At 36.1% G+C, this 25973-nt stretch overlaps 1 protein-coding gene across 1 annotated transcript in view; it reads left to right on the forward strand.

Annotated features, from left to right (window-relative positions):
* dlgap2a (discs, large homolog-associated protein 2a) overlaps positions 1-25973 on the forward strand; it is a 115965-nt gene that overhangs the window by 33827 nt on the left and 56165 nt on the right. The window contains exon 2 of the mRNA XM_084097709.1: positions 5121-5153. The gene's annotated coding sequence lies outside the window, so the exon portion shown is untranslated. The remainder of the gene's footprint in view (positions 1-5120; positions 5154-25973) is intronic.

Here is a 25973-nt window from a genome sequence, read left to right on the forward strand (position 1 = left end):
CACTTGATAATGTTTACATTCAGGGTACACAAAAGGTCATATGCAGAGGAACATTAACTGTTTTCCTGTCTGTGTGTGCTCTTCTGTGTATTATGTGATCTTTCCAAGTTTATTTTAAGATGCTGGATGTTAATTTATGACAAGTCTGTTCTGTGCCTCTGAGAACGTGGAAAAATATAAAAGAACAAAAAATAATCAACAGTCTAACACCCTTCCTTCACACTTTCAAAATACACACGCTCACACTTCTCAATTTTAGAACTTTAGTAGTTCTGTCTTCTGTGAGAGGTAATGATTTTGTTCTGTACTTGTCGCACCATGTTTTAAGGCAAATGGTTAATGGAAAAGAGGAACAGCCCAGTCAAGAACTCAAGTCTGCTCTAATGTAAGAGATGAGGTTCATACTTTGTTTTGTCTCGTATCTCTCACGGCCTCGTCCTGCTCGCCACAACACTTTACCCAATCTCTATAGTTTTCAATGTTAATGTATCTTTTATTTTGGTCCTTTTTTCCCGGAATGTCATGAATATTGTTTCCACAGTGTCATTATTATCACACCTGTTTCATCACATTTGTTTTTCTTTGTGTGGTTTATCTCATTTGTTATAATTTTTTTATCAGTTTTTTATTCATTTGATTATTTTACATTGGTTAATGGTCTGTTGTATTATTAGAACTTTAATAAAATAGAGTAACTGAAACATCTTAAACGATGTATTGTGTTTAACAGCTTTCTGTGATGTTAATGACATTTTAAAAAAAAAAGGGAATAAAACGGCATCTTGCTTTGTCTTCCTAATGCATAGCTAACATTACACATATCCTAAATAAACACAAAATTACATAATATTTGTACACTAATAATTTGACAAAATTGCAGCTTGATTGCAAATGGTGCACAAAAAAATTATGTTGATTTTTACTTCAAAGGACATTTGAAGAATAGCAAAAGTAAATGCTGAAAACATGGTAAAAGTTTACAAGACAGAATCAGAATGCCAAATCCTGACTGAAGAGAGGAGGAGCTGGGGATGGAGGAGGGTGATTAGCTCCGGAGAAACGCGATAGATGTTGATAATACTGAAGGAGCTTATATATACTGTAGATGCTGTGATAGGCGTCGTATTCCTATAGGTGGACGTGGATCAGCTGAGAGTCAGCTGATGCGAGCTTGACTAACATGACCTGCCAGAACTAACGCTACGCTTGATAAAAAGAAAAATATTGAATAATAGTTATAATTTATTTAATTAAATTCCTATTAAAATGTTATGCAATTAAAAAAACAACAACAAAAAACAAACTCTGAGACAAAGTTTGTGAAGAAACACATATTTACAGCATTTTCTCAAGGATAAAATGATGCCATAAAAATCTGAAAAAGTACCATTTGAATGCACAAAAAACAAGGTTTTTATCTAATTTGCTTATTAGTAGATTCATAATGTTCAGCCGTTAATCTGATAAGAGCAGCTTAGTAACGATGAAAGAGACTAAGATAACTTTGCATGCATGGGAAAAAAAGATAAGCTCTGTTAAAACACTGTTAAAGGCTAAGAGCAGATGTACAGATTTTCCAGCTTCGCCCTCTTGAAGAAACTGGCAAGTCCTCTGTCTGGAGCTCTAGTGGTGTAATGATATGACAGAATGTCCCTTGTTGTGTCAATGAGTTGACAGCTTTATCAAAACTGCTCTCTCAATTTTTCTAAATGTAGTCCCATACTGAGCTCAGCCTTATTGAACACTGGGTCTTCTGAAATCGAACTGTATTGTCAAGTGCCTTGAATGATTTACTCTTGCAGACTAGCGGATAATGGCACCACTGGGATCCTTAACGTTGGGTCTTCATGCTGATTTAGAATATTTTGCCCCAGAGGAAATACTGAGGTAAATATGAGATGCTTGTGCTTCCGAGTCTGCAGCTTGAGCAGAAATGCAGGTGTACTTTAAAATTAAAACTTTGCAGTAAGGGATAAAGCAGCTGATGATTGCAAAATAAACCTAGACAGGGTTAATTAATTTGGGATTAAATTAATTCATCATGTGAGATGAAAGAAAGGGTGGCATATAACTAGATACATTAACACTGTAGATTACAGTAAGTGACTTTCTGCAGGTTACGTTCAAAACACTTGATTCATTCAGAAACAAAACAAGTTATGAGTGAGTCGTTGACTTATTCACTCAACCGATTCATGAAACAACGCTGATTCATTAAAGAGTCACTGGGTGCATCGAAAAATTGCATACTTCCCTACTACTGTTTTAGTAGGCGAAAAACAGTAGGCCGATGTGACAAAAGAAGTATTCACAGTCCTCATAAAAGAATAGGCAAAAAGTACCCGGATCTACTACTACTGGCGAGATTCAAAGTGATTCAAATGATTCAAATGAAAATTATAACATGGTGAATGTTCAGACTACATTCATACTACACACATTCCTTCTATATAGAACATACTTTTTTTAGTGGTAGTGAAGTAATGACAAAACAAGTACTTACTCAAGAGAGTATGCGATTTTGGACGCAGCCACTGAATGGATTTATTCAGGAACAAAACACCACTGTGCTGTTTGATGTGCGACTGTTAATTTCACCGTCGCTATGTTTGGAACTATTATTGTTGCCAGAGCAAAATTTGACAAGGTAATGGCAATATTTTGTCTAAAAAGTATTAAAGTAAAAAAATCGTTAATACACGTGCTGTTAATCTGAATGTCGTATATTCTCTCATCCTTTTGCACACTTGGTGTGTTGTTATCTGTTTTACTCTTGGGGAACGAGAGCTCTTACAAGCAGAGTGCTTATGATAGACTGAGTGCTAACAGTCTTCATAAAGTCTGATACGATCTGAAAGTACAGAAGTGCTTTGTCAGCTCCTGCAGGAGCAGTTAGCCAAGCACAAGAGGGATTATTTTGGAGTGCAGAAACTGAAATCAATAGTAATCTAAATAGAGTAACAGGCGTACGTATGTGCGTTTCTGTGTGTTTACACAAGCCAGGAAGCTTGTCAATATATTGTATCTGCACTGATCATCTTTGAACTGACCTCTATTAACTATAGGCTGACTCGTTTATCTCTGTACATGATTCTGCTCATGTTAATCAATTTGTTTCTCATGACCTCATCAAATGAGATTAGGAGTTCACAAAAAATAGTATTTTGAATCGTTCTATAGTGATATAATCGGGCATTAACACTCCGTCTCCTCACAAAGCTGAAGAAAAGCCTCTGTGTGCCTGTGAAAAAAGACCAGAACAGAAAAGCTAATTATCACCACTGACACTCCCACTTATAACACTACGCCAGCTAAAGCAGAGAGTGTGAGCTCACAAGGCTAATATGCAAATACTGGTGTTAATTATGGAATGCTTCATTGTGGAATGAACTGAAACGCTAAGCCAGTTCGCGCACATTGTTTTGGCGTCCAATTCTAGCTACTGTTAAGTCCTAATTAAACTTCTTTCAAAATGTGGAGGAGTAACATGGCAAATAGGGTGAATTCAGGTTGTGTGGAACACTTTTTGCCATTGAGATGACTGGGAAAAAGTGTCCCAATCAACCTGAATTCACCCTATGTGGTGTCACTGTATAGACTGAGGTTGTATTGGTTCACTTTCAGAGAGGGAGTTTAATAACTTCAGGAATTAAAAGCTCCAGTCATCATGCCAATAAAGGCCCAGAAAGGAATAAATGGATTTTCACTGCATTTGCCAAAGTAATTTTTGGGCATTTGTGTTTGGAATGATACTAAATCATGTCACCAGTTTAGGCATAATTTATGACGTTTGGACTGGATTGTATATATTTGGAGAGAAGATTGGTCTGTTGAGTTTGTTGCCTGTTCACATCTCTCAACATGATTATGAACAAATGTCAGTTGTTTCTTAATTAACGGCATGGGAATATGGCTTAAATAGACTATAGAATGAATACTAATCATATACTCACTGAATCATCCATTCAACACAGCAGAATGGCTATTTAAATCTCTGCTGTAGCGCCGCAAGGTCTTTTATACTATAGTGGTTCTTTTTAATTTAATTGAGAGGCTACATGACAGAATTTGTATAGTGTTTAATTTTTTATGGCATACTCTTTTGAAGAGCCCATGTTTTACAGATGAATAGAGCTGTTTTCTTGAAAAAAAAAAAAAAAATTGTATTTTATGTATTTATGTAGCTAAGAATCTTTAATTTTTTTAAGAAAAGACTGTAATGTTCTTTTGCATATATTGTAAATTGCATGCATTTATATTGGAGTTTTGCTTTAATTATGTTTTGTTTGCATTTCGGCTGCAAATATGTGTTTGTGTGTGCAAGCTTGTGTAAGTAGATTGTAATTGAACCCAAAAGTATTTGTTTGTGATTTTGCACATTGAGGCCACAAAAATAATGATTATGGAGTACAAAATATTTTACCAAAATACTGGTAAGAGAATACATTTAAGAATGCAGACTGATTTAATAGTAGGGAAATCCTGAGATTTCCTAACGCAGGTGAGACTGATTATTTAATGGAATAATGCTTACTTACTGTATGAATAATTGGGTGTTTGTTTATTATTTCAGCTATGGGCACTTAAAACAGTCTTGGTACACACTTTTTCTCTCTATAGTTTTATTTATTTTGTCCACTGAAATACAGTATATGCATGCAGTTATGTGCATATGCTATACAGTATATATTTATTTTCTTCACACATGGTCTCAAATCTCACACTAACTTACTAATTAAATATTTGTATTAAAAATGATTATTTTACTGTTCAAATTATCATAGTTTTAATCATTTATATTTTTATGATATTTGGACATTCAGAAAACTTCAAAAATATGCATTTACTTATGCAGCAATTTGGGTTATGTATTTAATTTATATGAAGATATGATATCAGATTTCGAGTGTGCTCTATATTGCTAATTGTTTAAATTTAAAACCAAGCTCTAAAAATAAATCAACCCCTCGAAGACACCCAATCATGAAAAATGTAATTTTAAGGGTTTTAAATGTTCAACAAGGAGATTGTCCTCACACTATAATGCAATCAACATATCACTCTGGGTATGTAAAAGTTTGCTCAAAGTTCACTCTCTCTCTCTTTTTTTTATTCTGTAGAGTCACAGTGCACATTGTGTGGTGAGACCGAAGGTGAGTGTGTTCCTCATCTCCAGAACTGTGTGTGTGTGGTAGTTAACACTTAACCCAGACTGTGTTTGTGGGCTCTAATGGCACGGTGGGGAGTTCAGAAAGCACATGCACTTTTTATGCTTAAATGCTTAAATTCATCATGATGCTGAGCCGCTGGCGGTCAATTGTGTTGTGATTCCTCGCTGCTTGCATCATCACAGCTGGCTGTGCTTCAGTAGAAACGAGGCTGTGTCTCTCTCTGCATCACCGCTGCTAACGTGACTGATTCACAAACAAATTGAACAGAAGACCTGCTAATCTGCTTTCATTTACTAATCACTTTCTTTTCTTTCTTTCTTTTTCAATTTTTTTATATCATCCTGTGCTTCCCTTTGATCTGACCTGAGGTTCCTTATTCAGACTTTGTGTTTTGCATGTTGTTTTAATGTGAATTTAGTGCTGGATTTGTTTTAGTGATTGAGGTGTTGAAACATGACAGTGATTATGATTTTGCTGTGTTAGGCTTCACTAAGAGTAATATTTCTTTACTCACCATTTATTCACCATATTCCACACATATTTATCTGCTATACATTGCCATAGGCCTACATATTTACCTGCTAAGATCAGACACAGTGATAAAACTGAGTTTTTTTTAAACGATTAATGGTTTTCTTTTTTCGATCATGGATGGTGAATTAATGCACCTATGCAACCTCTGTGCTACAATACATAGCAAAAGTTATTTATTATTGGAAAATAATATTAAAAATGTCACTTTCTCACATTTTAGCTTTTGAGAGAATAAGCTTTTTAAAAGTTTTACCAGAAAAAAACACAACGACGAGAATTTAGTTCTTTGTGGTCTATAGGCTATGATATGATTAATCGCGGTTATAATGTGAGCAAAATAATGATTATCAGTTTAACCGACAGACCGTAAAGATTTAACCTTTATCGTTACCCCTACCCCAAGTACATCCGTCAAATCTTCATTAAGCGACAGCAGCTTTTTCGCCATCACACACGAAAACATGCAACACACGGCGTTTGTGCAGCGTTACGTCATAGCATAGCCTACACTCCCACTGTACAGTTGTCCAGTCTGGTTCCGTTCATACAGCGTGGGTTTTCCAAGACTGCGGTTGTGAGCCTGAAAATTTAGGTGTGAGTTCGGTTATAGAATGCAGTTAGCCCCTTCCGTAAATAACCGTACTGTGTCTGTGTTGTAAACGTAACCGTATCAAGGACTCAAATAGCCTACAGAGTACAGAATTGTGGATTCATTGTGGATTTTAGACGCATACTTTATTAGCGGTGCCTTCTCGTTATTATTATTATTATGTAAAGTGTGACCAAAGTGTTTTTACTTAAAAAACTGCTAAGAAAGATGGACAGCCATTTACAAGTTATGTGGCTTCAGCTCAGTAAATAAAGTATACAGCGTCGGAGGTTGGAAATGGGGCTTGGCTGAAAATGTATCAGTATTTTATAAATTCTTTTTTTGACGTGATATGGCTTTAAATAAAGGGCACCAGTATAATAAAACCTGATAATAAATTGCATTTAAATTGCATTTACCTACCTATATACCTTTCCTCAGGAAAGAGGGAGGGAAAGTGTAAAAGATGATATTGAAGAAGAGTTGGATAATTCTAAAAGCATATAGAGAATGAGATACAGGATGACAGTTTGCCAAGCTAGAGGCAACAACATCTTAATCCAAACAGTCATCAAAACCTGCTTTTTATCCAAGTGGCAGCAGAGACGTTTTGGAGGCATAGAGCCTGCGTTGGTCAGAGTTAAACAGCTGGAAGAAATCTATAACTGCAGAAGTATGTGCTATGTTCAGTAGTACGTTATCACAATTTTGCATATTTTGGTACCTGAACATGCACAGTCAACATTAGCAGTATTAACATTTAGCTCTATACTGTATCTTACATTCTGGTGAGCATTTGGCACATATTAAGCATAAAGGTTGACGTTAAAGGGATTAGCCTAGTTCACCCAAAAAATGAAAATTCTGTTATTACTCACCCTCATGTCGTTCCAAACCCGTAAGACATTCGTTCATCTTCATCAAATAAAAGTAAAAACAGTAATATTGAATATTATTACAATTTATAATTACTGCTTTCTATTTATATATTTTATAAAATGAAATTTGTTCCTGTGATGGCGAAGAAATAGCTACTGAAAATTGCTACTGAAAAATGTCCTTCAGAGATCATTCTGATATACTGATTTAGTGCTAAAAAAACCCATTTCTTATTATCAGTGATGAAAAGCTGACATACTTCTCCGAAACAGACGGGTTGAGGATCCAAACGCAGTATTTATTAAAAGGGTAAAGCACAATTGTAATCCAAAAAACAGGTAAAGGTCAAAACACAGGCAAACAACAAGGGAACTCCAGCTGGGGATCGTGACAAAAGTGTCTTCTGCCTAATCTTTTTTATAAAATTTATAAAACGTTTCAAAGAACAGCATTTATTTGAAAATTTTTAACATTTGTAATATCATTTGTCTTTACTATCACTTGACCGATTTAGTATCGATACAAAGGCTGGTATTGTATCACAGCCAATGTTTTGCTATCGATCCAACCTTAATCTGGGTCAAACTGTATCCGTTTTCTTTGTGCCATTTGTTCATCCAGTTATGCAGCAAATATAAACCAACCCAGCCTCATTATGTAGTCAAAACATAAAACAGAGCCTATGACTTTATTGTTTCTGCATTAAATTGCACACCACAATCCAATTAGAATGACAGACTCTGATTACATTTTCATCCCTCATTCCTGACCACTCTCTTGTATATAACCTTGTTGAATTTGAACGTGAACTTGAACATTAGAAGTGCTGTGCTGTTGAATGATCAAGGTTAGTTCAATGTAGTTCATTAAGCATTACTGTTACCAGAGTGCTTTCTGATAAACTGCAGAGAGCAATCAGAAAGGAAATTAAACCTGCTACATAATAATTAAATATTCAAATGAACATGTTTCTGGTTCTCGCTGTAGTTATTTAATGTTCTCTGATGGAAATTGTTTTCCTTTGTTACATGACAGTGATAAAATACAGTATGAGAGAGAAGCATCAGCTAATGTCTGTATGGAAAATGTTTATTCACTTCACTGAGCATCATGTTTGAAATCGATTCACAAGAGTCCAACTAGATTTCACAGATCCTTCTGCTCGAGTGATTTTAGAATATTGAGAAGCAAGTACTCAGAAGGAGGGGTTGTGTGGCGTCGTGGGTTTGTGTGTGTGTGTGTGTGTGTGAGAGAGAGCTCAATTAAAGCCATGAAAGATTCCCTTTTCCTCTTATTTTTTTTCTTCTTTTTAATTTATGAGATCTTTAAGTGTCTCATCACTTTGCTTTTTTGTTGTGCTGGCAGAATTCTTGCCCGCTGTGTTGCCAGGGGAGACGTGTGTCTTCACTGTAAACAAGGTTTTTATCCTGACCCAGCTCCAGAGCTGGTTCACACTCTCTGTGCGCGTGAACCACAGGGCCCTTTATTGAATTTATTGGCAGGAAAACAAGATGGCACTCAAGACTTGACACTAACTTCTTCCCGATATGGACTTTTCTGTCTTTAAAAAAAGGACATACAGTATAATGCAAACACAGACATTAAATGCAATGAAAACTAATATTATTAACTGTTTAGTATGATCAAAAACTTTTTTACAACAGTTAATTTAATTAGCATTGCGGTGTATGTGTGGTATTCAATTAAAGTTTAAAGTACTCTATTTTTATAATCATGAGCAGAAAACAAAGTTAGTTATTTTAAAGTTTAAATTGTCTTTCCTTGCCATCTACAAATACTTTTCCCAATTATAATATTGTTTATTATGAAATGCTAAATGTGGTGTAGATGGGAAAAAAAAAAAGTCTTGTCAAAAAACTTGTTTACTTGACCGGTCATATACTGTATGTATGACAGATAAAAATATTTGTATTTGCTGCATTCTCATTGCAGTGTTTTATCAAAAGTATAAGGCTAATCTGTTTTGCAGTTCACTGTGTTTTTGATACTGTTAAAAAACCCTGTCATCTGCATCTTTTAATGTGGCAGGAGAGAGAAGCAATAACGTGCATGGAACGGAAAGGGCTTGAATGAAGCGTGTTTGGCTCTTGATAAAAATATTAGAGAATATAGCGCCTAAGGATCATTACCATAAATGACTCTGAGCGTTTGTGGTGAGTACCACTCTGTTGTTTTGATGCGCTGCTCAATTTAAACTGTAGAATTGGTCAAAATTGTGCTACTGTTGTGGTTATATCTCACCAGGGTCCAGACCCGGACCGTGATCCTCTATTAGGTTTTTCAATCTGGTTGGGATTTTTTAGACTCTTTTTGCAGGTTGTGCCTGTGTAACTGGTCCTACTCAACCCACTCCGAGCGGGATTCAAACCGCGGTCAGCGGGCGCTCTAACAAGGAGGCTAAAGAACACATTCTCTAGCGTCAGTTGCTATAGCGCCTCTTGAGATCAGGGGAGTGAGGTTTACATACACAGCTCTTACTGGCCTATGACAGTTACACTCACTCCCTAAACCTCACTCCCATCTGGGTCACGGCACCACATGTAACTGGTGGCTCACGATGTCAAGCGTGATGCGCGGCCAGCGACACCATTTATGATACATTTATTCTGTGTTGTGTAGATTTGTGGAGTTAGACACGGGACAGCAGGTGGCAGTTTCACTGGATCTTTTATTCCTGATATAAAAGAACAAATAAACAGCCTCTTTGAATGAATTGCCCTTAACGTTCTGTCTCCCATTCAGTTACAATGCAAAAGGGACAAAAAGGAGCATGAAACATAAATTGAGTAAAGAAAAAAACAAGAAAATACAACAGAGAAAACATACCTGGTATAAAAGAACAAATAAGCAGCCTCTTTGAATGAATTGTCCTTAACGTTCTCTATAAAATAAATATGATGTGCATTTGTCACCATGTGCTCTCATTTCCACATATTCAGCAGAAGACAAAAATATAACTAAAAAAGGGTAAAATGACAAAAATAATCACACATGTGAGTAAAATAGCCTTATACACATAAATTGGGGTGAATATATATATATGAAAGCAATAATTACAATAAGGATTAAATGAGATTATCAGACAACAAATTAAACTTACCTCTCCCATTCAGTTACAAAACAAAAGGGAGGAGGAAAAGACAGAACAGGAAATTATGTTGGCTCATGACATCACAACAATTAAAGGGGGAAAGCACTTATTTTGATCAGGCAGCTACATCAGGTATATCTAAATGAACAATTTTGTGTGAATTCTACTTAACATAACATACATTTTAACAGTATAATTTCTATACCTGTTACACCTAGGTGGTGACTAGGGGTGGCACGGTTCACAAAACCCACGGTTCGGTTCATATCACGGTTTTAGGGTCACGGTTTTCGGTTCTGTACGGTTCTTGTTGTTATTTTTTCTTTTAATCTTTAACACTCCAAAAATTTACTTCAGCATATGATATAGGCTATAGCTTAATTAGGCCTATCTAATTATTAATTTATTTATTTAATAAATGGGGCGTGTTTGCAAAACGCAATTTCTCATTTCCCATTTCGAAGTAATATAGTGAGGTAGTGAGCGGTTACCGTGAGGAAACTTTCAGTGGCCCTGGAGGTCCATCCATCTGTAATGGCTATGTGGGCTGTGTTGGACAGTTCTTTGTCAATTTCTCCTCGTGTCTCATCATCATAGGCGTAATTTGCGGGTGGGACATGCCAGGGTCGATATTGTCCCCACCACTTTTGAAACATCTCGCGGCGCGGATGTACCAATACAAATAAATAAAGCATCTCCAGTTAACTAGCAAAGTATTCTTTTCGTTCGTTTGTTAAATAAGAAGCAATCTAGTGCTGAAATGTGTTTTTTTTAATCAAGTGATCAAAGTGCTCGTTGCCGCTGCGATCAGTGGCGCTGATACAGTGTTCTCTTGTGGCTCGCGCGCACGCCGCACAGTCTTCACTCGGACGCGCGCTTCCTTCCGTTGTGGAGACTCTCTATTCTTTCCGGTGAAATCACAAAAAAAAATTCACACAAATCTGTCCCTGCTTGATATACAACCACTGATAAACATATCGGTTTTGATGAAAAAGAAAAAATATATATACGAGTGCGGATTAGAACTGACATGCTTGGCAAAAGTTCTGCCACTGGACCATTAAATTACATACGTGAAACAGTCGATCTATGTATTTATTCACGTGAAAAAACAACATATAGTGGAGTAGATCTCATTAAATGTCTAAGTAAACCCAGTGCACTATTTAAATCGAATGCTGGACATCATAATGTTATTCTACATACATCTGATTTATGATTTAGCATTGTATTAGCACGGGCACGAGGCTACATTGCGCATGCGTGGAACCGTGCGACACACGCACCGAACCGAGACAAGTGAACCGAACGGTTCGGATGATTTTCATGTACCGTATGTGCCACCGGACAGATGTTTTCATAAGTCATTTATATTACCAATTCATGCAACAACAATGAAACATGTGACTGTTTAATGAGTAAGTCATTGAATCATTTGCGCAACAGGTTTGTACAAAACATTTATTCATTCAGAATTGAAACAGGACTGTTTTAAAGGCACAATATGTAAAATTTTTGCATTAAAATATCCCAAAACCAATAGCACAGTGTTATATATTTTGTTCAATTGTGTACTTATATTATCCCAAATGTTTCCAACAATGTTTAAATCCAGATAAATTCACAATTTTAACTAGTGTAACGGCCCGTGTCATTGCGTCGCTTGTCAATGACGTCGGATCTGTGTTACCTTTGATTTCCGGTCCTACTTTCGTAAAAACCATGGAAACACCAGAGATGCTTTAATATATTATGTGTTTTATTAGACAGGTAAGCAATTGTTTGGATAACTTTATTGACAGAAATCTAATCATTGTTATATACTAGCGCAACACGGTTAGTCTTATTGTTTGAATCTCTTGTTTTCTTTTATTTACTGCAAGTAACATGTGTACCATGCCTAAGATAACATGGCATAATCAAAAAGAGCTAGTAATACAGCATTTTCTCCACTGTACAATATATTTTAAAATGATCTGCGCCCCAATTAGCAACACAAGTCATCTATCTTTTATTAATATAATATTCTATCGATCTAGCTTACTGCAATGTGCAACAAGTGTATCATACCAGCCACCGAGCTAACGCACAAAGTAATGTTATAACATAAATTTCAACACACTCTAATGTATTTTAGTATTAATCTTTTGACCAAGTAAAACAGTGCTGTGTTACCCCACAATTTTAATTTGTCTAATAAATTGACCTGTATGAGTAATTCAGCACTCGTGGCTATTTCATTAGAATGAGTTAAAATAATGTGAATTTAAGTGATCAAACGTAACTGGAACAAAGTTCAAGTTCAGGGAAGAAGGAGGCAGCATTTTGAATTAAACATTAAACATAACTTTAATTGCAATAGACATAAACAACGTAACAAAAGCATACAACTACGGCATATAAGCATAATAAAAACAGCAACGTAAAATGTCCGATACCTGGTCCTCTCTCGACCCTTCACTGCCATCATTCCTTCTTACTGTATATCCTTCTGGAGCTCCTCCATGGGACTCGAGGCCGACTTGTCACGCAGGTGTCTCTCATTAGCATTCGCTCCACCGGTCAAGTTCCACTCTCGGCCCGTCCTACTTCATACAACAGTATGGTAATAAAACTTGAATACATTAGCTCATCCATGAACATGATTTCTGCCTCGACTCCCATCAGATTGCTTTTTATGGACAATGGAGGTTCATGATTCCATGCTCATTCATGGCGTCATCAAGCTAAACCTTTGTTATTGTTTTGAATAAGCGACCTCTAGCGGCGAAACTTACATATTCCATAATGTGTGAGTCTTTAAATCATTGGCTCATGCGATTTGTACAAAATACATTTGAAGACTTCAGATGCAAAAGCCTCTAAGTGCCATCAGAAATTTCCTTCTAGAATGATCATTTTTATCAAGCTTGTGTGTTTATGTTCACTTATTTCACTTTAATGGCAATGAAAATGACCTATTAATTGTCATTAAAGTGAAATTACTGAACTTAAATATAGAAGCTTGATAAAAATACTCATTTTAGAAGAAAATTTCAGATGGCACTTAGAGGCTTTTGCATCTGAAGTCTTCATTTATTCATTCAGGAATGAAACGTTTTAATACATGGCCTATGACAGATTTTACAGATTTAGTTTTAATTCATTTGTTTCAATTCATTTCTATGAATTAAACAGCTTGTAGACATTGAAATAACCCTTTAAACATTAAAAAGAACCTTAAATAGAACCTTTTTGCCATAAAGGCTTCTTTAAAATGTATAGGTTTCTATATACAGTAGAACCTAACTGATCCTTTTTTTCTGAGAGTGTAGACTGTCAAATGTCCAGTGTTCTTCAGTGGACAGTAGGCAGTAATGGACATTAGTGTCTTGTCATAACTCGGTGAAACCCCATAAACCCCAGTGATGAGGATAAAATCTGGCATTCTCGTTAGTCATCATGCAGACAGTAATAAGGAGGCGGATAGTGGTCTGGTTTCTGCCCTGTCCTCACATGATATCTAAGCAGGTCCCACCAGTCTGCTTTTGCCCCACAGCTGTCTGTAATGGTATTATACACTAATGCACAGTCCCTCTGTGAGGAGATACATCAACTCACACTGAATTGGGCAGCATAGATTTTTTATTTTAAAAATCCATTTACATTGATTAGAGGGGAGATGGACAAGATGTCTGCCAAATACCAACTGGGGACTAAAATCAAGTTCAGGGATACATCTGACCATAAACTCATGTGCTCATAGATTGAGTTTTGTCTTATAGGCCAGTTTTATAGCTTTTACAGCAAACCTTGACTTTTACTAATCTATTTAAGAGGTTTATGTTCTGTACCAGCTTTTAACTGCATAGTGCTTTGTCTCTGGAAAATCTCTCAATCTCTGCACTCCTGTTGAGCAGTCTTACTGATCCATGTAAAATCAAGTAGACAATGAGTAAAAATATGAATAATGGATTTATTTAAAAGATTTGAAGGAATGTTTGGCAAATTACATGCAGAAAATCTGAAATGTATAGATAGTATAGTAGGCAATGCAAAGTGAGTGCAGTATATGAAATATAACATGATATAAAGAGTTAAGATGCACCTGATAAATGCTGTTGCTACCATCAAAACAATATATGATGAGAAGGTGTGATTGCTTACATTTCTTTCTGTTTGTTTAGAATAGTCCTTAAAACTAGAAAAAACTTGCAGATATATCTGCATAGATGCATGAATGTCACAGCATGACTGTGTAAGGTCAGAGAGAGAGATGTGTTTGAATATCAGTTTTAATATTGTGCAATATGCATACAGTACACAAAGTATATTGTATTGTAGGTTCACCTTATGTGCAACTTGCATTCATTTCCTGCAGTTTTAGAGTCAGAAAGTTACCATGCATTACACATAAAGCATAAAGAGAATAAAAATGAGAAGATTGGAGTATCTCTGGAATAGGGATGTGAATTCAGTAGCGGTAGAGAACATTCACAGATCATTAAAGGTGCAAAACAGAGCTGAGTAGAAGCAAAGTCACCTCTGTAAAATGTCACTGAAAGTCTCTCTTAGCTGAAAAAGGTATATGTAATGCACTGCAGCCACTCTGACCTCTTGTTTTGAGCACATTATTTACTTTTTAAAAACTGCTAAACGGAACTTTTTTTTTGTTCATTTGAATTGACAGCACATTTACATTTATGTTCTTAATAGGACTGGCTTGTTAAATGTACTGCTTCGATCCATTAATGCATTATTACACCCCTAAATGTTACCTTAGCTTTCATGCTTTATGTTACACTCTTTGAACTGCAGAACTGTTCTAAATAGCAGCACAATGTAGTCAGGTGCCGAAATTTGCATAATATTATCAGGCTATTTTACATTTGTGGTACTTTTTTGTACTAGTATTCCGCAAGACCTATTACCCCATGCATCAATTTTGTTTTTGTTTTTCTGGACAAAATAAATGCTATAAACGACATGGCTTAAGCAAATATATTTTTTGAAAATATAGTTTTGTTTAAAACTTCAAATGCCAAAATATAATCTCATTTCCAGAAACATTGGGACATTTTGTAAAATGCAATAAAGAATGTGGTATTTGTTAACCTTTATTTAAAGGGGTGGTATGATGCCCTTTTCACAAGATGTAAAATATGTCTTTGATGTCCCCAGAGTGTGTATGTGAAGTTTTAGCTCAAAATTCCCCACAGATATTTTTATATAGCATGTTAAAGTTGTCACTTTTTGAGGGTGAGCAAAAACGCACCGTTTTGTGTCTGTTCCTTTAAATGCAAATGAGCTGCTGCTCCCGGCACAGAGGGCGGAGCTTCAACAGCTTGTGTCCTATTACCTCACACAAACATGCAATGAAATTTTCAAAACCTTTTTGCCTTTTATGTTCAAACTGGAGTCAGATGATGTCAACAGAGTCAATGATGGAGAGACTCAAGAAGAAGTGACAACATGTAGAATGCAACAGGACATTTCTGAATGGTTAGTTGATGAATTTATGTAGCTGATGTGTAGTTATCTTCTAGTCATTGATTAGCATATTCTGTCTTGATAATCTATAAATCTTGTTCAGGGGGCGGGGTTTATGTAAATTCTAGGGTTGGTGATGTCACTAACCCGGGAGGAATGTTGTGTAGTCCCTACCAGCCGTTTGTTGTAGTCCTTAAAAAGCAATTTAAAAAAAAGAAAATATCTCCCTTTGCTTTGAACTTTGAGCGTCGTAACTTTGCAGATGTTGTTTATGCTCAAACAGCAACATTACACACTAACTAAAGTTAGAAAAGTGAAATCATAATCAACCACCCCTTTAACAACCTAACATTGATCTTTCACAAAAAATACATTTCTCTATGGAGAAACAGAATGAGATGTTTGCTTCTTACCCTACTGTTGTGCTCCATTGCGGGCAGTCATGTAAAAAATGTCTATTGTCAACTTAATTGTACTCAATCAACTTATTTGTATTTTGTAAATATAAAAACGTTTTGATGGCTGCAACACAGTCCAAAAAAGTTGGGACAGAGGCAAAATAAAAGTGAAAAGATCTGCAGAATAACCAAGTTAAACTGTTTTGAAACAGTCCACAATTGCAGGTGATTTGGTAATGGGTGAGGGTATCGTGTTTGGGTATAAAAGGAGCATCCACCAAAGGCTCAGTCTTTACAAGCAAAGATGGTTCACTGATCACCAATTTGTGCCAAATGTCATAAGAGACTTTTCAAACAATTAAAAAATCACATTTCTCAATGCAAGACTGCAAAGTATTTAGGTCTTTCTTTCACCATTTACCATACATAATATTGTGAAAAGATTCAGGGAATCTAGAGAAATCTTAGTCTGTGTAGGGCAAGGCAGGAGACCTCTGTTGAATGTGTGTGACCTTCAAGCCCTTAGACGGCATTGCATAAGGAACCATCATGCTACTATGTTAAATATAGCCTCATGGGCTCGGGAGTTCTTTGGAAAACCGTTGTTACTTAACATAGTCTGCCGCTGCATCAAGATATGCAACTTGAATCTCTGTTACGCAAGGAGAGGGCACATCAATTCTATGCAGAGATGTCACCAAGTTCACTGGGCCCAAGCTCATCTCAGATGGTCTAAAAGATAGTGGATATGTGTGCTGTGGTCAATAGGAGCCCACATTTCAGCTTGTTTTTGGAAAAAACGGACATCGAGTTCTCAGTCATAAAGACGAGGACCATCTAGACTTTCATCAGTGACAGGTGCAAAAGCTGTCATGGTATGGGGGTGCATCAGTGCAAGCGGTATGGGTGACTTGCATATGTGTGAAGGTACCACTGACGTGGAGACGTATATTGGAATTGCACAGAGATATATACTGCCATCAAGATTACATCTTGCCTGGGAAGGAAGACAATACCAGGCCTCATTCTGCACAAGCTACAACAGAGGGGTTTCTTAGACAATCTACACAATAGAGTGGATGTGCTTGAATGGCCAGCCTGCAGTCCAGATCTGTCGGTTATTGAAAATGTACTGTATGGCCCATCATGAAAAGGAGAATCAGACAACGATGACCACAGACTGTTGAGCAGCTGTCTTGTATCAGGCATGACTGGGCAAAACTGCAAGAATTAGAGTAGTATCGTCAGTTTTCAAATGATTAAAAAGTGAAATTAAAAGGAAAGGTGTTGTGACAAAGTGGTAAACATGCCTCTGTCCCAACCTTTTTGGAGTGTTTTGTAGCCATTTAAGTCAAAATTTGTTTATATTTGCAAAATACAATTAAGTTGGTCAGTGAAAATATTGAAAATCTTTTGTTTGTACTTTTGTCAGTTAAATAACGTTAAAGTAAAATGAACAAATCACAGAATCTTGATTTTATTGCATTTTACAAAATGGCCCAACTTTTCTGGAAACGGTATTGTATATTACAAAATCTACATCAAGGGACAATAATTTAAATTTTGTTTTTTTTTAAGTTTTTTTTTCAATACATTTTGTTCAGTTTAAATGTATTTATTTTAAAAAATATATATATAAAATTGCCCAAATATAAGGAAATTTACACAGACAAAACTAATCAAAAACATATTTATTTTATATTATTAAATATATATATTTAATGTACTAGCAATATATATAGTTTTGTCCATTTTTGTTTGAAAATATAGGTTTGTGTCATAAAGGACAATAAAGTGCACATATTATGTCAGTTGCAATTCCCTAATCTCAGCATCTGACCACTCACAGTCAGTTTACTGACCGTCTGATGCATACTGCACACACAAAAGGTAAAATCTGTCTGAAATCTCAATATACAATTCGATTGGCTGGCTTTACACAGTTTTCGGGTCTCAGGGTAATATTCATTTTGAACCAGACTTTATGCTGAATTGGCACAGATAGAGTTAAGAGAGAGTTAAGCTTGGCCTCTAAAGCAAGAACTTGCTCAAATCCTGATATGAGTTGAAGTCAAAAATGTGTAAGTACATGCGTCTGCTAGTTGTATTCACAGTGGCAGATTTCCTACAGCAGTCTGAGATGCCAGTGGCTTGTGCATGCGACATCAACCATGCTTTGCTTTCACTTGCTTCAAGCTCTCTCTATTTCCTTGAGATTTGATTTAGTTTTTTGCTCACCGGTACTAGTTGTCTTGTTTAGGGATGCCCTCATAAAACCTCTAAGATCAGAGCTTGCGCTCTTTGGGAAGCGTTGTATTAGATCAGTGCATTAGATCAGATTTTGTTTTTGGAGATGTAATCTTTAACAAATGAATATCCATTTTCCATACTGTATATTATAATACCGTGATGCCTAAATTCACGTGAACAGTAACATTTAAAATGATTTTTTTTTTTTTTTTGAGTTAGTGTTTTTAATTTATTTTGGCATAGTAGAAAGTATAATTGGTTTTGGGACAGAATTTGAATATTGGTGCATCTTTAAATTTTATATAATTTTCAAACTATTCATGACTTGTTTAGCTGTTATACAGAGAAGTACATATGCTAAATCTTGAAGGAATAAGGAGAAATATTTTCTTCCTATAAGTGTTGTAAAAAAATCGATATTTCGATATGTATCGATACGAAAATATTTGAAACGTTCCAATACTCCTTTCTGCAGTATCAATACACTGTTACTGCGCGTTCACTCTCACTTCTCTCCGATGGCGAATTGACACACAACCATCTCCTGTCAATTTACGGTTTTAATTCATAGAAATTATGCACCGTCACTCGTATAATTTGCTCCAATTGAATCATTCCCGCAAGTTTCGCCCGCACACCAAAAGCGCACGCTCCAATGAACTATACAGTATAAGTGGTGCTCACAGCTGCCTCTCAAACAGCTCGCGAGTATCGTATTGACTTCTTTTTCGTGGCCAAATGCGCTTGAACGGTCAAATACACACAAAATTATGTCAAAATGCCTGTCTTGCAGAGTATTCAGGTAAATACAGTCGGTTATGTAACATTCCATTGGATCCGTGCTTAAACTCTTAAAGTGACAGCTGCCTAATAATCCTGCTGCTGTCTGTCCTGTTAATCAGAGAACAAAAGACAAAAGAAAGACATTCTTTACTCTTGACATAATAACTTTTGTAACTTTAATTGTAAGCATTAATCTGTATTATTTTTTTTGTGTGATTAATTTCTGTAGTATTTCTTACATGAAACTACTGTTAGACTCACCTGAAAAACTGATGTGAAAAGATGTCTTTCATTTGTCTCTTTATTCTATTTTATTTATTTGTGCTATCATTTGCAATTTGTTTAATTTTCTTATTTTACTACTGTCTGTTTAGTTGTAAATTTAGCTCAATGATTCGAATAAAGCCTCACTGTTCTGTGTGTAAGCTGTTTGTTGCAACAAAATTACCCAAATTATCAAAAAAAATGATAACAACCAATTATCTGTTTGACAGAATATATGGCAGTTTTCCCCGTAGTATCGAAAATGGTATCGAATAATGATATTTTTCAAGGTATCGTATCGTAGTTGGAAATTCCAGTATCGTGACAACACCACTTCCTATGATACATTTTTCTCTGTCAGAGAGAGGAGACGTTCTCTGATGCTATCATTGACCTTTCCAGTTGTGCCGTCTAATGGTTTTTAACCAGATTTGGGCCGTGCTAGCCAGACAGCTGTTTTTCCTCAGTGCTGCTCCTGTAATTGAATCTATCCAGCTCTGTACTCTGCTGAGACATATCTGTCCCACACGGTGAGGCGAAGATTACAGATGCATCTCAAACATCGATCTCTGAACCCCTCCGCTGCTGGCTGACATGCCTGCATGAATGGATTGAGGTTTGCTTTTGAGGCCAACTGAAGGTGACGTGTTGTAGAGAGAAAGTTGATGCTATCTCGGTTCTAAGAGACATGCAGCATCAGTGGTTCCTTCTGAAACATTCACTGCTGAAATTTTTTAATATTTAAGTTTTATTTTGTATACAAGGATAAACATTGTTAATGGGTGGAATTTTATAAGATGCAACACCAGTATTGTGCGCATATAGATATAAATTAAATATAAATTAAAAATAACTAAAACTATACTTTCTATAATTAAATATGTGTGTGTGTATGTCTGTGTATTTATAGGCCTATATATTTTTGTAGTTCACACTTACATATACTGTAATTAGTATAAAATATGCGTATTTGGATAGGAATAATCGGGAGTGAGGAGTTGGGGTGGAAAAACTGTCATGGAACAGAGCTGTGTCGGCTCTATATATAAGCCTCCTCTCGCACTGATTGGCTAGATAATCTGAACGTATATTGAACGTACTTATAATGATAGAACATCATTATAAGCTCACATAAACATGTTTACTTTCCCCTTAAGGGTTTTCTACTGGTGTAATTTTCAGAGCTGTAGAGATGAAGTCTTGGGATTGGATCATGGCAGTTCTGGGATCCCCAATGCAATCAGTGCAGAGGAGCCGCCGTGACAAATGTCACACAAGGGCCACCATCCAAATGACATTTGTCACCCACAAAGGAGCGAAGCCTGATGGGACATGTTTTAAATGTTGACAGCAGGTTAAAGACCCTTGAGTATAGTGGTCAACATTAAAAAATCTGTTTGGCGAATAGCACTGGTTCTAACTTGCAAGACAGAAGCAGTGATTTTTGATTTAGCCTTAATTGGATACACATTTTATTCTTCTTTGCAGTGAAATTATTATTTTTTAACTAAGTACCTTTTTCCATTTCCTTTTTTTATATATATAAAAATAATAGTCCTTTAAAAAAATGTCTAAAATGATGTACTCTCTCTCACATGAGATTAAGACTCCTGTCATATCAGTAAACTAATATATTTTAGATGGAGGGGGTCACCTAATGGAGGCCGTCATGTTGAGATCATGACCAGCTGAATACTTCTCATTTTATCTCAATAAACCCCCTGTTATTGATCACTTTTGCTCATGGAGTGAACTTGTCATTGCTGACTGCAAATAGCATATTCTTTAATGTCAATCATGTTCATCAAGGAGAGAAAGGGAGGCGGAAGAATGATCTCAGTTAATTAATGTGTAAAATGACTAATGGCCATACACAATTAAAATGGCATAAGGACGTTCTTGAAACCCATAATCAGTTTATTTTTGGTGTTTGTTATGTTTTTCTATAGCTTGACAAAACCAGTTGACAAAATGGGGGTGGAAAAAAACATCTGCTATTTTTTTTTTGTATTTCCTGAGAACTTGCACATTGTGACATGAATTACTTGTTTGTTTTTTAATTAATCTGTTGAATTAAATATATGTTTGAAATTACATACACACAGCTGTTGATGGGCACAGAAACCTTGTGCTTTTATTGGAGCCCAATGGGGATCACACAGTCCTACTTTAGATATTCAGATATGGAGAGTCCAGGCTGCAGGGCAAACTCATACAGTTCAGCTCATACAGGCCTCCATCAAGTACTGCAACAATGATTTCAGCTCCAGGGGCAACTTTAGTGGCATGCTCAAAATTCATAACTCTTAATAACTTTTGCCTATATCACTTATTTTAGTGATTGAATGATGTAGGTTTTCATAGTGCAGAATAAATATAGTTTGGTGTCAGTAAGTTCTTTTTAAAATATATTTTTTGTTATTGTTACATTCAAATATATATTTATATAAAATATTTAGAATGGGCACATTCTATTTCAACATTGATAATAATAAGAAATGTTTCTTGAGCATCAAATCAGCATATTAGAATGATTTCTGAAGGATCATGTGACACTGAAGACTGGAGTAATATTATAAGGTACCTTATTGTACCTTATCGTCATGCTTATATTGTACTTGTATTGTACATACTAGAATGTAAGTTTAGATCTATTAAGGAACTTACTATTTTACCAATTAACAGGTTTTTACTATGTCACATTTTTACAGTCTTGTACAGTTAAAATTAAAAAAAAAATTTTTTTATTTTTTTATTTTTTACATTGGTAAGAGGTTCTTAAAAACACACACATTTCTATGGCTTTGAAGTAAAAGATGTAGGCATATAAATCAAAGGTTGTAGGTTCAGTCCCCATAAGGGGAGATTCATGGGATACTGTACCCCCACTGTGCCCCTAAGCAAGGCAGTTAACCTCGGGTTGCTCCAAGAGGACCGGCTCTGTATTACAGGCGGTCTAAGTCACTTGGATAAAAGGAAAAATACTTCTCATTGCTCATAAAGGTCACTGCTCTTTATCCTGATCTCTCTCGATTCGCTCTATCTTTCAGCTAGTTTCTTTTCTAGTCTGTAGTTCTCCAGAGCCTCAATAATTGGTAGTCAAATTAAAATGATTCTCATTAACAAATGCATGGATGCGCAATATATCAGTGATTAACAGCCATTCGTTTTTTATTTATTTCATGCCATCTAACACTTTTAAAGTTAATCTTTAAAAACACATAATTTTGATTAGTAATCTTTAGCAAATCTCAAAATAAATATCCATTTTTCATGTTTTATTTAATAATGTTGTGATGCATAAATTCACATGTAGCATTCAACACAATTGATTTTTGTTTAGTTTTTCATGTTTAATTTTTATTTAATTATCAAAATAGTAAAATGTTTTAATGTCAGCCATTTAACTGGCTATTGGCCATAACATGACAATAATTATCAACTTTTCGGTGTTGACCAGAATTTTTAACTTGATATGTACCTATATGCATCTGCACCTGCATTTGCTTTTTTTCCCCCTTTCAAATTGCTCCAGTTATCTGCATGCTCAGACTCACATTTTAAAACTTTAGTGAACTACCTCTTGGGAGGGAACAAAGAAAGTCTGTTTGTACTTTCCTGGTTATTTTTTATGTTTTACATTTTTATTCACTATTTGTTGGTCCTTTTTATACAAAATAAGTGGTAAAAAGGGATAATCCGCGTTTTATTTTATCATCCGTGTTCGAAGATATTTAACAGTCATCTGAACTGGACTTCAATGCTTTTAAATTTAGCACTTGTGAGTTTATCAGTGTGTATTTGAGTTCCCCCTTTATTTGACCTCTGCATTTTGCTTTTAGCGTTTTGCTGTTAGCCAGGCGATTATCAAAGACTAAGTGTGCTGAGCACAGAAAATGTCCAGCGGTAACAACAGACCAGACCCTTCAGTGTGTGTGTGACATCATGTAAAGCTTTATTTGTGTGTGTGTGTTCATTGTCTGATACAAAGGTCCTTAGTGTGTGTCATGTGACCTCTGCAGGAACTCAACCACAGGCCATCTATGAGAGATTAAGTCATCAGCAGGAACACACACAGTCAATAAATACAACCAGAAACTGTACACAATCAATATTTGCACAGCCAATACAATCATATGCTTCTTATGGAGGAAGATGAAGCTGAAGTTTTATTGTCTGTATGGGCTCAAATGCTGTAGTTTGATTTGTTAGCAACCATTTCTTCCTCTTCTTATGGCATCTGCATCCATTCTGTCTGCACTATCAGGGCTTCACAGATTCAGGGCTTTCCATTTATGAGGCTCTATGTTTGATAAGAGAGCTGCCCTGAGCGGGTGAGCTGTAGCGGGTCTGTCTCTCACTGCTGCCAGTGTTCACCCAGATTCATCCAGCATCAAATATGACAGGCCAAACATAATTAAGTATTAAATTGCATTAGATTGACTGTGGAGGGAGTCGTGCTTAATATATTTTCTGGTAAATCAAGTACACCACCAGTAATTTGTAATAAATGTTTCTGTGGTACTACATCCTTAAATCTATTCCTGTATACTAGCAGTTTTGATGAATGATATGTTTTTGAGTAGCATCTAGAAATCAGATCTATCTGATGTACATATTTAAAAATATATAACTTTTAAGTTAAATACATTTCTTTTTTCTTAGCTTTTAAATGTGTAAATTGATTTCTAGTCATTAGTTATGATTATATAAAATGTCATCCTGGGGTGCGTTTCCCAAAAGCATCATTAGCCAACTATGTTCGCAAGTTCCGTCGTTATCAGCATAGTTCAACATGTCATTGTTTCCTGAAACCATCGTTCTAACGAACATTCGCAAACAGCATCGCAAAGTTGAGTAGTTGGAACGACAGCTCTCCACCTGTGGTTAGAAGCATAGTTTCTAGTTTGCATGACATGTGGACTAAATAAATCCTTATCTTGAGCAAAATAAGCAAGCTGACATTCAGTACAACCTGTGTCTTTTATTTAGAATACATACAAATGTCATTTACGTCTTTTAGTTTGTTAAGAGATTTAAAGCACCGTTTTTGAAGAGTGCGCATGTGTGAACGTGCTCTAGGCTACTATGTAAGAATGAGCCTACGATTGAATCTGGAAATAAAGCAAAATAGAAATAGTCCTCAGATGCCATGTCTGTAATTTATAGCAAAACATCTAGCGTTAATTCGATCTCAAACAGATTCATTAAAAGAAGTTATTACTCCACCACGAGCGTGACGTCATAAAATAACGTGGTTGAACGACCACTTTGCGACAATACGGTTTCGGGAAACAGTCGTGACCAGGGGGGCATGGATTTCTATTATTTTGAAGGTACCCCCGGGCGCCGCCATTGGCTAGCGGACCCCCACCTGCTGTTAGCATCCCATTGACTCCCATTCATTTTGGCGTCACTTTGACAGCGAATAACTTCACATCTGAGGCGTTTAAAGACTCCATTCGTCCATTATTTATTTCTAAAGAAACACGAAAATGTATAAAAGGCTTCATTACCTTGTAGCTTACGTTATGGCCCCGTAGAAGCAATTTTTGTAAAAATAGGCTAACGATTGCGTCATAGCCACGCGACTCTCTGTCGCACAGTAGGAAATTACCGTATGGACAGGAGGAGAAGCGCGCGGGCAATCGGGAGGACGTGGAGGCAAAATGACAAAGTAATTAATCAGAACACCTACTAAAAGTTTCTCCTGCTCCTAGCTCATAGACAGCTCCTACTCACACTCTCAGTCTCTGCAAGTCTCGGAAGGGAATGATTCAGATTTCTCTTGGCACAGCTACTAGAAGACAGACGGTTTGCTCACGTCACATCTACGGCGTCAAGCTCAGTTTGAGTCTGCACAGTACGCTGGACCCCCAGGAAGTAAGAGTTTCTAATTGGCTTCACTTTGTCTCCGTTGAATCCAATGGGGTCGCTGTGTCCATTTCTTTTACTGTCTATGGTCGTGACTAGCTAGTTGATTTCTTCAACGATGCATCGTACTATGGTAGTTAAGCAGCGAGTTACGTCGTTGTTCGGGAAACGCACCCCTGTATGACTTTTTAAAGTGGATGGATGCGTTGGTAGATAGATCAAATTCGGATTAATATTAAGTTCAAAGGTAGAAAGTTCAAAAGAACAGAATTCATTTGAAATAGAAATCTTTTGTAAAATTATAAATGTCTTTACTGTCACTTTTGATAAATTTGATGCGTCCTTGCTGAATAAAAGTAGTAATTTCTTTCGAAAAATGTCTTACTGAACCCAAACTTTTGAACAGTACAGATGGATGGAAGGATGGATAGATCGATAGATCTACACGCCCAGCTAAAACTAAAATTAATTATTAAAACCTATTAAAGGACAGTAACAACTCTGAAGGGCAATCATAATTTGACAGGAAGTGAGGTCATCATCAGACTCCCAGTTGGCCTTGGTGTTACAAATGCAAATGAGGGTGAAAAAAGACATCAGAGAGACTTCAATCAGCCTGGTAGAAGGCAGCAGATGTTTTGTAATTACTA

Source organism: Abramis brama, assembly GCF_963993115.1.
Source record: "Abramis brama genome assembly, chromosome: 21".
NCBI classification, from domain to species: domain Eukaryota; kingdom Metazoa; phylum Chordata; class Actinopteri; order Cypriniformes; family Leuciscidae; genus Abramis; species Abramis brama.